The sequence below is a fragment of the Mauremys mutica genome, chromosome 1, assembly GCF_020497125.1.
Source record: "Mauremys mutica isolate MM-2020 ecotype Southern chromosome 1, ASM2049712v1, whole genome shotgun sequence".
Lineage (NCBI taxonomy): Eukaryota > Metazoa > Chordata > Testudines > Geoemydidae > Mauremys > Mauremys mutica.
Window position 1 is genome coordinate 199,845,898 of NC_059072.1, and position 13,441 is coordinate 199,859,338.

The window sequence follows — 13,441 nt, forward strand, 5'->3', positions numbered from 1 at the left end:
GGTTTTTAATCACCATGGGTGAATGGATCTGTTAAGCACTGTTTCTTTCCACATATTGTTGTTGCCCTATACCATTTCATATTACAAAAGCTGTTCCCCAAACACTATTTCTCTCTATCCCTTTGCACGTGGCTGTTACCAGGTTCAGAAGTTAAGATGAAGTAGATTTGCTCTGCCATAAAACTTGAGATCATTTTTCAACAAGTTAGAATGTTTTAACAGGCATCCCTAAAAGATGAAGCAAATAGAAAATGGATTTATTTTTTGGCACTTACCTTGCTCTATAGCCATTCTTCACCCATCTCATTGGAGGAGGGAGAAAGGAAAGCATGTTTCCAAAGTAACATTGTAAACATGACAGTAAATAGATGATTTATCAACAGTATCCCTTCAACTACAATGTACTTCTCTTTCAGCTTATCAGTACAGATAGGCAGAAGCAGGAAAAAGTGATTTTCTTAAATAGCTTTCTCATCTCTTTTAGTGTAATCACAAGAGTATGAACTTCTAAACTGCACAATACCTGATCCCATGTTCCTCAGTGGGTCACTCGCTAAGGGCTTGTCTACATTACCTGCTGGATTGGCGGGCAGTGATCGATCCAGCGGGGGTTAATTTATCGCTTCTAGTATAGATGCAATAAATTGACCTCTGAGCGCTCTCCCGTCGACTCTGGTACTCCACCAGAACGAGAAGCACAAGCGAAGTCGACGGAAGAGTGTCAGTTGTCGACTTACCGCAATGAAGACACACGGTAAGTAGATCTAAGTACATCGACTTCAGTGACGCTATTCATGTAGCTGAAGTTGCATATTTTAGATTGACCCTATGCGGTAGTGTAGACAAGCCTTAAGGTTCTGAAAATGCTGTCATTTAATATCAAAGGTGACATTGTCATTCTGTCTGGTATAAGAAAACACTTTTTTCACACACAACCAAGAACCTGACTCTGCTTCTTCAGCCACTTATGAATACATGAAAACTAATGACACAGGAAGCCACAAGAACCCAGTATCATTTTTTTTTCCAGCATTAAGCTGCCAAACTGATATATTTATATTAAAATTGCTGTTTACTCTGTTCTTTATCCTCTTCCTGCAACGGACACTGCATCCCTGGCAGCATAATTGTGTTAAAATAGCAGAGAGCTTTAGTTCCCTATCAGATCATGTTTTGGGAGGGATTTTCAATATTTTTTCTCAAAAGTCCCTTTTCCTATATAGTCTCAGACTTTGTGGGCTTTTAGCAAATTCTACCTCAAATTAGGTCGGATTTAAAAGAAAATACACTATTGTATTGAAGAGCTTTCCTGAGTAGAATCCAGGGCCCTGAGTTTCAGAGCTGAGGTCAAAGAAGAAAACGTAATAATCTTGCTTAAAAAAATCACCCATCTTTTAAAATGAAGAGTAATCAAGTTTAAATAACTAATCCTTTGGCAATATTAAGATCTCAAATCTGATAAACTTATTCTATATAACTAGGGTGACCAGACAGCAAGTGTGAAAAATCAGGACGGGGGTGGGGGGTAATAGGAGCCTATATAAGAAAAAGACCCCAAAATCGGGACTGTCCCTATAAAATCGGGACATCTGGTCACCCTATATATAACCCTCAAATAGTTGTTACTTGAATGTAGTAGTGTCTTTAAATATTCTGCTAGAGGCTAGTGGCTGCAGCAAGTGGTTATATAGCCAACATGAGGAGAGGGCTCAAAAGGTACATTTTTGCCTTGTACTCTCTGCAGTGCATATGGAATTCACAAGATGAAACTGATTCGCTCATTTTGTATGCGCTAACTCTTTTACATAAAGTTATTTGTTTCAGCCTTAGTATAGTATCTCTCACTGTCCAAATTGTTTTGAGGCTATGTAAACACTACAGCTTGTCACTCAGCAATGCGAAGATCGTTCCCCCTTCTTTCCCCCCCCCCTCAAGCGATATAAGTTACACTGACCTAAGCATTGGTGTGGACAGCTTGGTGTCTCTGGGAGAGCTTCTTCTGCCCACATAGCTACTGCTGCTTGTGGGGGCTGGAGTAATAAATTTGATGGGAGAGCTCTCTCCTGTTGGCTTAGCAGCGCTACAGTGGCATAGCTGCAACTGCAAGCTCTGTAGTGTAGCAATAGCCTTAGTCTCCTTGGACCATAAATGTCACACTGAAAATGTATTCACTTTATTTCCTTCGTAGTTCTTCTGCCGAGTCCTCTCTCAGCCTTTTATGTGGCATGTGATTGGAGATCAAAATTTAGTAATCTTTCCCAGAGTGAGTGGACGCATGCTTTCATTCAAGGAATTAAAATTGGCTTTCTAATTCAGAAAACTTTTTGTATGTTTATGCTTTTCAGAATGTTGTGAATGAGATAATTCAGCTTTTTATGTAGGCTGTAAATATTTCCCACAAAGGGGCAGGATCATCTACATCTGGAACACTGCTGTTTTAAAATAAGTCAATAAGCTCTCTGCAGTGTAGTCAATTAAATTCTTCCTTGTAACAAAAAAGATTTAACCTCTGGTCTGTGGCAATGGACATGGCCCAGTGTAAGCAGATGTAGATGTGGTGAAGTCAAAATTGCTAGATATTTGCATTCTGTGATTAAAAATTCATAAGAAGTGTAATGTTTCTTGAAGCAAAACCACTGTTCATTCTTTGTAGTTGGTATTCAGTCTCCATGCAGCTTTGGGGGCAGCCTGTATATTGCTGGCATACGGCCACGTCCAACCTACTAAAGTCTAGTCTGTTCTGCATCAGTAGCTTCATAGGACAAGCCAAGCCTTTCTTTGCAGAATGAGGATTCTTTAAACCCAGTTTACTAGAAAAAGTAGAAAACGTTGCTTCTGAGTTCTCTTGTCTAGTATGGCCCCCAAACTGGCATTTGGTTTACCCATGGATTCTGTTGTGAAGCAGTGCTGCAACTCCCTTCTCTTGCAGGCTTAGTGAAGACAAAATATCCAACAAACATCTAGAAATGGAAAGAATTTCTTCACCTCTTCTCTTTAGTAGCATAAAGAGAGACTTTTTTTCTTTTCTAGTTTACTCTTATGCCAAAGAGCAAGCCTTCTCTCGAAAGGATCTACACTGTGGCACACAGGCCACTCAGGGTGTTGAGGAATGGCCCCCCAAGAAGCAAGTCAGTTTCCAGCTCTTGCTGAGAGTCAGGGGCAGCAGAGGCATACATACCTTCAATGCACCTGCAAATCTGTGTGTCAGCTGCTAACTGGGTTTGCCTGTTTTGTTTCACTAAAGGGAACTTTGGGTGTTGGTGGGAGGGAACATGATAGTAGTAAAGAGGACTGTGAGGTAAGGAGGGGTGTAAGATAACTAGGGTTGGTTACATATTTTTGGCTGATTGCAAAATTATATGAGGGAAATGTGGCAATTTCAGTTACAGCAGAGCAGTAGCTCTGCTATAATTAAGTTTTAAGTTTAGCTCTCCATGTCAGCACAAGCTAAACTAATGCTCCAAAAGTGTGAAATGCACATATGCTGCAGGACTAGGGGTTTCTGGAAGCCAAAAGTTTGCAGACCATCTATTATCACAGAAGCTGGGTAGCTCAAGGTGAGAAAAAGTGTTGTCTTTGCTCTCTGCCTGAATTCTGCAGGGTCTCCATTTAGGAAGCTTTGCTCAGACACCAACATTTCTGGCTTAAGTGAGATATTTTAAAGTTCTCTAAAATCCACATGCAGATTCTGATTATTACTTCAGCGGTATTGTTCAGGAAATTAGCATTAATTAGAGATAAGAAGAAGACTCAAGTAAGCAGTTAAGATTGAGACGTTGCACTCCATATGTTTTATGGAAATACATTATATTCACACTTATTAGCATAACTGGAATATGCTTTATGCAAAAGGTCTCTTGTAGGGTATCATTACAAAGCTTATCTACTGAGTGTGTTTATCCTATTTGTATGAATGTATCATTCTTGTATCTAAAACTAGAAATATGAAGTATTACTCTGAGGTCCTATTGTAATTATGCAAAGTGTGGGCCCTTAATGGTGGCTTAGGATCTTGATGGCTCCCATTGACTAGGACAGTTGGTTGTGAATGAGTTTATTTACCTGCAAGCCTGCCTGTGTAGTGAGGTAGGTAATGAAGAATGAGGTCTTACAGTGACATGTGACCATATCCCATGATACTGGAATCCATCTTAAACCTGGTGCTTTTCCATTTAGAACAGGGGTCTCAAACTCAAATGACCATGAGGGCCACATGAGGACTAGTCCATTGGCCCAAGGGCCGCATTTACTGACATCTCCCCCCCCCCCCCGCTGCCATCGGCCCCGCCCCCACTCCAACCCTTCCATGAGGCCTTGCCTCTTCCCACCCCTTCCCTGTCTCCTTTCCATCCCCTTCCCTGAAATCCCCACCCCAACTCCGCCCCCTCCCTGCCCCCAGGGGGTGCAGGAGGGGTGTGGCAGGGGCTCAGGGCAGGGAGTTGGGGTGCAGCAGGGGGTTCAGGGCAGGGGGTTGGGGTGCAGGGTGCAGTAGGGGGTTCAGGGCAGGGGGTCGGGGTGCGGGGTGCGGCAGGGGGTCGGGGTGCAGGGTGCAGCAGGGGGTTCAGGGCAGGGGGTCAGGGTGCAGCAGGGGCTCAGGGCAGTGGGTTGGGGTTCAGGAGGGATGCAGTGGGGCTCAGGGCGGTGACTTGGGGTGCAGGAGAAGTGCGGGGTGTGGCAGGGGGTTCGGCTGCAGGAGGAGTTCAGGGGGCAGGCTCCAGCCCGATGCGCACCGGGAGCAGGGCAGGCTGCCTGCCTGCCCTGCCCCCGCGCCGCTCCGGGAAGCTGACGGAACCTGCGGAAGGAGGGGTGCGGGGGGGGGTGTAGCTGTTGCTTCAGGCACCGCCCCTAGTAGCTCCCATTGGCCGCGGTTCCCCATTCCCGGCCAATGGGAGCTGCTGGTGCGCGTTGGGCCGGAGCTTCTCTAGGTAAATGCTGGGAGAGGGTGTGTGGGGGGGGCACGAGGAGCTTGCAGGCTGCAGAAAATAACCCCGCGGGCCGCGTGTTTGAGACCCCTGATTTAGAAGGAGGGGTGGGAACCCAGAGAGACAAAAGATTCTTGCCTTGTGCCAAAGATATATAATATAAAGGGGGTGGAACAGAACAAAGGGGGCTGCCAGTCTTGAGAAATACCCTAGTTACCACCTGAACTGGAACTAACAAGGACTGTACCGGGGAAAGGACTGGGCCCAGACTAGGAAGGAGTCTAGTCTGTGAAGGAAGCTTATTGGAACATATCTCTGAGGGTGAGATTTACCTGTGTTCAGTTTCTTAATGTATTAGGCTTAGACTTGCATGTTTTGGTTTATTTTGCTTGGTACTTTACTTTGTTCTGTCTGTTATTACTTGAAACCACTTAAATCCTACTTTTTATACTTAATAAAATCACTTTTGTTTATTAATTAACCCATAGTAAGTGATTAATACCTGGGGGAGCAAACAGCTGTGCATATCTCTTTCTGTGTTATAGAGGGCAGACAATTTATGAGTTTACCCTGTATAAGCTTTATACAGAGTAAAACAGATTTATTTGGGGTTTGGATCCCATTGGGAGCTCGGTGTCCGTAGACAGGAGTACTTGCTGAGCTGTTTCCAGTTAAGTCTGCAGCTCTGGGGGCATGGTTCAGACCCTGGGTCTGTGTTGCAGCAGGCTAGCGTGTCTTGTTGAGCCAGACAGGGTTCTGGCGTCCCAAGCTGGCAAAGAAAACGGGCTCAGAGATAGTTTCAGCACATCAGGTGACAGTCCCAAGGGACTCTCTGTGATGATTGAACCCATCACAAAGATAATAGCATCATGTCTCTCAATCATTTCCTGAATAGTAGGACTGAGTGTGATCAAAGGAAAGCAAGTTGCTCTGTCACTTGGTCCAGGGATTCTTGATACACAGTCCCTCTAACATGAGTCGCTTATAATATTTTTAGTTTTTTAACATTTTTGGAGCAGAGCTAGGGAATAAGGGGGGTCAGCAGTGAAGGGTAGTTGGGGAGGTGAGGGAGAGGAGTTGGGAGGGTGCGGGTTGAGGGGCTTTGCTTCACTGGGCTGTGCTCTGGCATACCTATGGAGAAAACTGCACATTCCTTGATGACTCCCTACAGTGTTTGTCCAAGCACTGTCTTTGAAAACCCAGGTTGACTAGAGCTTTGATGAAGAACTTGGTTTCCAAAAGTAGTTTCTCTGCCATCTTTCAACTAATAAAGGACCCTCCTCAGACCCCTTTTATCTGAGTGCTCAGAAGTGCTGGCAGAGCAGAACCATAAGGATGAAGATTGACATACTGGGAGGTGATGGTAGGGAGTGAAGCGTAACCATCTGTGCCTTCCTCTACGGTACAGATCTCCCTTCCCTCCCTGTTCCTTCCAAGACCAAGGAGGGTGCTCCCATTCCCTCCCATTTCTTCCCAATTGGAGAGAAATGAAACCAGCACTTCCTACCTCATTTGTATTTTCCCCATTTCACTTCAGGAAGTGGGGAAGGGACACTAAGCCTCACTCTTCCTTCCCCTCCCCTTCTTCCAGTGCTGCTCTTCTGGGAGAGAGGGGGGAAGTCAACAATGCAGGAGTATGGGGAGAAAGGGGGGGTAAGTTGTGCAGTGGGGGATGCATGTGGGCTTCAGTTCTGCCTTCACATCTGTCTCCCCTTCAAAACATGCCCCCATAGTGCAGAAACCAGGATGGGGAGCTGGGAATGAGCATGTTCAGTGCATGACACAGACATATAATGTTGAAGCTAGGGTGAGAAGCTGGGGATGGGCATGTTTGGGGCTTGGCCCAGTACATAGCACCAAGATATTTGGGAGCTAAGAACAAGCATGCTCTGAGTATTTGTCAAGTCACTTCCCAACAACCTAGAGCCGGGTTTGGGGTAGGGACTCTGCATCTCTGCTCTCCTGTCCTTTATTATGTCCAGGTAGACTATGAGCAGTTCATGTAGCCATTGCCCACCTCATAGCTCCATTATGCTTATTGGGGCATGCAGTAGCAAGGAACAGGGTAGAACTGTGTGTGTTTAGGGGGCTTGAAGCAGCAGTGGTATGGGGGTGATCAGAGCAAATAGCATGACGAAGGGAATATTGGAGTAGTTGAAACATTGTGGAGAAATATGGGAGGTCCCAACAGTGAGGGTGGAACATGGGGGGTGTTGGAATAGTGCATGGATTTGGTGCAAAGGAGGAGGTTATAGCTGTGTGGTGGAAAATGGGGGACTTCCGCTCTTTTTCACCTACATTGTTCCTGCATCTTTAACGATTGGTCCCAGGCCAGTGATTGCCTTTCCAGGGAGAAGAGAAAGAACTGGCCTGTGCTGGGCAGGCAGTGAGGTGCAGGAGACTAGGAGAAGCTGCAGGGGCAATGAAGGGACTAACATGCAGCCAGTGCATTCTGTGACTGGGGTAATCGCTGCCAAGAAGCTGGAGGCAGTGGAGGAGGAAAACTGGGCTGTGGTACATAGAGATGTTGAATGTATATTTATTTATTTGTTTGTTTGTTTAAGGATGTGGATTTTATCTGCTTATTTCCTGTTGGTGGAGGAAGGTAAATCATAGCTATCTCCAGTGTTATTACTCTATTGACTTGTATGATGGCTAATGGATAGTGCACAATGGGGGAGTTAGACCTCTTTCATACTCCTGGTTAGGTACAAGTATTTTATGTAATCTCTGTGGGCACTATTCATTAACCACTATACAAGTCAATAGAGTAATAGCTATGACTTACCTTCCTCCACAAACAGGAAACAAGCAGATAAAAACCACGTCCTTCTCAAGGAAGTCAAAATTATGGCAAAATATCCCTTGGCAGGATACTATTTGAGGTAATCACAGAATTACAGTATTATAAGAACAGCCATACTGGGTCAGACCAAAGATCCATTTAGCCCAGTATCCTGTCTTTTGACAGTGGCCAATGCCAGGTGCTTCAGAGGGTGTGAACAGAACAGGTAATCAAGTGGTCCATTCCCTGTCGCCCATTCCCAGCTTCTGGCAAACAGAGGCTAGGGACACTATCCCTGCATTTCCTGGCTAATAGCTATTGGGGGACCTATCCTCCATGAATTTATCTAGTTCTTTTTTTAACACTGATTGTTTCTATGTAAATAGGAAAGTCTCCGGGCTAAACACAGTGCGTGAAAAAGCTAGTCTCCACCAGAGTCAAAGGTTTTTCCTGGCAATTGTGGGGGCCTAAACTTATCCATTCTGTGTAATTTAAGCTTCTGTTTATAAACCAAAAAAAAGCTAATATTTTTATAGATTACTGATTACTTTAGATATCTCAATATTTGGATGTCCAACTTGGGACATCTTTAAGGAGCCTGAGTTAGCACGTGGGCGTTCAGCATTTACTGAAAATCAGCCCCCCTACAGGGAGTCTTGATGTGAGCAATCAAAAAAAAAAATCACTGTTCAATCTTGGCCAAGTTTTCAAATGTAAATATTATTTTCAGGAATTTGAAGAGCCCCTAGTGATGCCTGAAGCTTTTGCCAAGCAGCAGAGTGAAATTAACAAGGCTAATCAGTTTTACTGCTCTCATTCAAACCCTTTGGGCAGCAGTGAAGCTGTTAAGAGTCATGTCACTTACCTACAGATGTAGACTTGTAAACATTAACAAATTTACAGCCATTAAAGATAACTTAAGTCTTATATCAGCATTCTTCAGTAAACTCTGAACTGTCATTTATTGTCAAAACCCTGTTACCAGAGTGTCCATGTCTGATAAATTCCCTTAAAAGAGCATCTGCATCGGGAGAATGAAAAATAAAGGTTTAATTTCATAACTTAAGTCCTCCATTGAAACACTACTAATAGTTTCCCAAGTTATGCTATCAGTCCACTTTTTTCAGATTCTGATATCCTGATCTGAAATTGTGCAGCCTTCACTTAAGTAACTGAGTACTAAATTGTAAACTGCTTGCTTACTTTGAACAGTTATTCACTCAAGTAATCCTGTTAGCTTCACTGGTGAGCAAGGGGTTCATATTCAGGCCTTTTATCAATACAGTGGGACATTTTTAAAGAGAGGGTCAAGAGATTCAGTGTTTGAAAAGAATGGTGGCTATATGTATTTCTTATATCTGAAAATCATAGAAATGTAGGACTGGAAGAGACCTCAAGAGGCCATCTAGTCCTGTCCCCTGCACTGAGGCAGGACTAAATATTATCTAGACCATCCCTCACATAAGTTTATCTAACCTTTTCTTAAAAACCTCCGATGTTGGAGATATCACAACATCCCTAGGTAATTTATTCCAGTGCTTAACTACCTTAATTTTTCCTAATATCGATTCTAAAACTTCATTGCTGCAATTTAAGCCCTTTATTTCTTGTCCTGTCCTCAGTGGTTAAGGAGAACAATTTATCACACTCCTTTTTTATAACAACCTTTTATATACTTGGAGACTTATCATGACCTCCCCACAGTCTTCTCTTCTCCAGACTAAACATACCCCATTTTTAAAAATCTTTACTTGTAAGTCATGTTTTCTAGACCTTTATTTTTGTTACTCTCCTCTGGACTTTCTCCAGTTTGTCCTCATCTTTCCTGAAATGTGGTGTCCAGAACAGGACACAGCACTCAATTTGAGGCCGTAACAATGCTGGGTAGATAATACTTAGTCCTGCCATGAGTCCAGGGGACCTGACTAGATGACCTCTCGGTCCCTTCCAGTCCTACGGTTCTATGGGTAGAGTGGAAGAAGTACTTCTCAGAGTGTTATACAAACATTTGTAAGTAATCCTCACACCATCCCTCGGAGGGGAATTGGTTAATCACTGTTTTTAAAAAATGAGAAAACTGATAGGGTAGGTGTCTTGCCTGTGGTCAGAGTAGGCTAGTACCTTAGTTAGAAATCAAAGCCATAACACGAGACTCAGCCCTGTGCATTAACCACTAGAATGTGTCTTCTCTCAGATGAATAGTAGAACAACATTCCAAGTAGCACTATAGTATACAATCTAAAAATAAAAGTTGCTAATTTAGTATGTGGTGGCTCAGAAGTGACAGAACCAAAGTTCTTTTGGGGGTGGGGGTTTCCCAGTGTGCTGGTCCAAGAGGGAAAAGTGTTTGACAGTTGCATATTAGTGGTACTGCTACAATAGCTCCTAGAGGCAACAGTCAGAATCTCCATTGTGCTAGGTATTGTATAGACATAACAAGACCGTCTCTGTCCTGAAGAGTTCAGTCTAATTTTAAGAGACATAAAAAGTGGGGTTAACTAAAAGCAGGCAAAGGCAGTGATAAGATCGTTTGGATATACAGGCTATGTAGTGCACAACTAGATGAGTCGGATCAGTTTTTTTTTGTATATGTAATACTCAGGTGTGATAATGTGGGGAATCTATGCACAGTTTATTAATTGTTTGATATTGAAGAGTCTGTATTTGCATTAGATGGCAAACTCCATTTTGTTAGGCTGTTCTTTGCGTTCCTGCTGTCTTTTACCCATATACAATTCCAAATGGTGGTAGCACAGGGCTAACAATGAAAAATCATTACACTTTTTGCAGTCAAGTTACACAAGATAGAAAATAAGATTTAAGATTTTGCATTAATTATGGTTTCCGAGGTCAAGAAAACCTTGGACATGCTAGAAGTGAATCTCACTAGAAAATTTGCTTTCTAAGTTTGACTAGCTAATGTTCCACCAATGCACTAACAGAGCTGATCTCGTAACAACAGTGGGGCAAGGGTAAATTGGGAAATTCTCAAAATTACTGCCCCTATTAGAAAGCGACAAAGAGTCCTGTGGCACCTTATAGACTAACAGACGTATTGGAGCATATCCCTATTAGGGTAGCACATCAGTGATTCATTTAAATGTAGAAGTTGATCACGCCTTCATTTAAGGCTCTTCGGAAAGTGGTGGTGAGGATTAGCGTGGAACAATAAGTCAGGGCTCCTTCTCCCCACTGTACCCTTTTTATGTCTGTGCTCTATCCAATGTTTCACATGCCATATCTGCATGTCAATTCAAATATCCTAGCCCCCCCCCCCGCCTACCCCCCCACACCCCTCGCCATGGGAAAACCCTGTGTTGCTCTTCTCCATTATGCCACCCACAACACCTTGGCTATTCCATTCACCCGCCAATCCTGATAATCTTCCATCTGCCTGAAGGACATAGTTAAGGTTACTAGGATGCTGCGCACTTAACTCTATTATATGGGTGTGTTAATGAATTATCAAAATTTATTTTTTGTGGCTTTTTCTTTAAAGGTGCATAATAAAAAAAAAAAAGTTTGACTAACAATGAGCAGTCATAATTGTTGGCTAATCCGATTTGTGTAGTAATCCATGTATGTTCTCTGAACAATGACAGGAGCAGCACTGTGCCAGGATGCCCTGAGCAGCTGTCCTTCCCTAATGAAATTGCTCAGCAGCTCCCCCGCTGCCTGCCTGCAACACCATAGTACCGGAAGGAGAATAGTTAGCATCTTTGGCTATTTTGCCTGCTTTCCTGCTAGGCTGTGGAAGCTCCAGGGAGATTGTGATAGGAATTTTAGGTATGTCTGAGCCTAGGTGAGTGCCTAGGAAAGAATGTCTCTCTTCCTCCATATAGCCACCCAGGAGTGAAGAGGAGAAGCTGAGAACCAAAAACCATTTATGGCTCCCTGCTTCTCTGCCCCAGCCTGGGGTCAGCTTATTGTGCTCCAGTTGGCAAAATGTTCCCAAGAGACCACTTGGTAGATAGCAACGTGCTCCAATCACTCACCAACCCCTGCATGAAGGATGTGAAGGGTAGGAGCTGGCTGTACCATCTTTGAGCCATATTGGAGTCTCCTTCAGATTGAGAAGTTGCCAGCAAGGGATGTGTAGCAGCTTCCACTTTTTGCACCACCAGAATACTGCAGAAGGAGAGGAGCAGAGCTCAGAATCTACCCCAAAGTATTGATTTGTGGCCTCTTGACCTTTTTGATAATAACATGTTTGGTCCTTAGGCTGTAAAACTTAGACTTCATTGCTGAAGTATGATTTTTTTCCTTCTCTTCTTTGCAAAATAGTGCTCTCCCTTGTTCTGTTCTTCCTTGTTGCCTTGCCATCAACAGCATCCCAGACTCCAGTGACATGCTGTTTGAATCCGTTTCGTTCCAGTGACATAAAGAAAACACCTTGAACAGAGTAGCTGGGGAGCTGCACAAGAAGTTGAATGGAACAGTGCCAGCAATAACATCCTTAACACGTTAGTTAAAAAGAAAACATGCTGATGCTGACAGCCCAGATAACAACTTTCTCATGAAAGGTGACACGTTTCTTTTAGCCAGTAAGCTGCTATGTTTTCCAATAAACTTCTTTCCTGCAAGCTTTTTTTTCTTTGTATCATAAAAAAACTTGAGTGGAGATGAAATCAAATATTTAGGCAGTTGTTTTTAACAAATTCACTGTCAGTTATGTGAAGCAAAATCTATCTTCAGTACTGCCCCATGTACCTGCCAATAACAGGATGATGCCCTTGTACCTGTCCCCTCCATAGGAATGTTGCCTATGAAAGTGCCAGTATGAACACGCCTAAGAATGTAATCATGTTCTGTTGCTGCACAGAACTTGTAGGGGAAACATGCAGCTGTGAGGTTAATCAGAGTTTAATAGTGTAAATTTCAAAGCTTGTATGGTTTGTTTCTGGAGCCTTAGGAGATCTTGTGTTGGATGTGATGGTAGTTTTTCTTTTTTCAAAATTGTCTTACTAATGAGAAATAGTGACTTGTTGTAGCCTGCACATTTAAGTGGACATTCTCTATTGTTTGTACCTTAAATTACAGATATGTTAGGAGAAAATGTAAAATTGCAGTTCTCTCCAGGCTGAGACTAGACTAAAAAAGATTACTCAGGGTGGCCAAGGGTTCTTTGTTACTCCTCCCAGAAAAACTTTAACATACCTGATATTTTTTTTTATTTGACACTAACAAAGATTTTAGTGAAAATAACAGATTGCCTAATACTAGGCATAAATTCTATACTAGAATAACTGGTAACCGCAAGATTTCCCCCCCCTCCAATTTAAAACCAAATAGTGCAAAAGCAAAACTTCATCATTTGCATTTCCCTTTAAAAGCATTTTGTGTGTGTGTGTGTGTGTGTGTGTGTGTGTGTGTGTACACATACACACAGTAGATAACTATGCTAGACACTTGCCAAATACATAAGATATAACTCTACCCCAAAAAGCTTTCCTCCTGATAGTTTAAAAAAAAAATCCCAAACCACTCAGCGTTATAATATAATCAAACTTCTAACTCTAAGAGTTATTCCCTCTTTTCACACATAAGGAATGCTGAGGTTTCAGACCCAACTGCATGCACTGTCAAATCTCTAAAGGTTGCCCTAGAATTTCCTTGGATATAAAATCAAACCTCTCTTTATAACAAGTATACATTACGCTATCTGTCAACATCAAACTTAAATTGCAATGTCTTTCTAGGGTATGTTGATCTCTCTCTCTCTCTCTCTCTCCCC

At 43.0% G+C, this 13,441-nt stretch overlaps 1 protein-coding gene across 4 annotated transcripts in view; it reads left to right on the forward strand.

Annotated features, from left to right (window-relative positions):
- The window catches only part of ITSN1 (intersectin 1), a 195,930-nt gene that overhangs the window by 28,486 nt on the left and 154,003 nt on the right, over positions 1 to 13,441 (forward strand). Inside the window, exon 2 of one of the 4 annotated variants that reach the window (XM_045002375.1) lies at positions 12,083 to 12,230. The exons of the other annotated variants lie outside the window; for them this stretch is intronic. The gene's annotated coding sequence lies outside the window, so the exon portion shown is untranslated. The remainder of the gene's footprint in view (positions 1 to 12,082; positions 12,231 to 13,441) is intronic. 4 annotated transcript variants of the gene reach the window in all.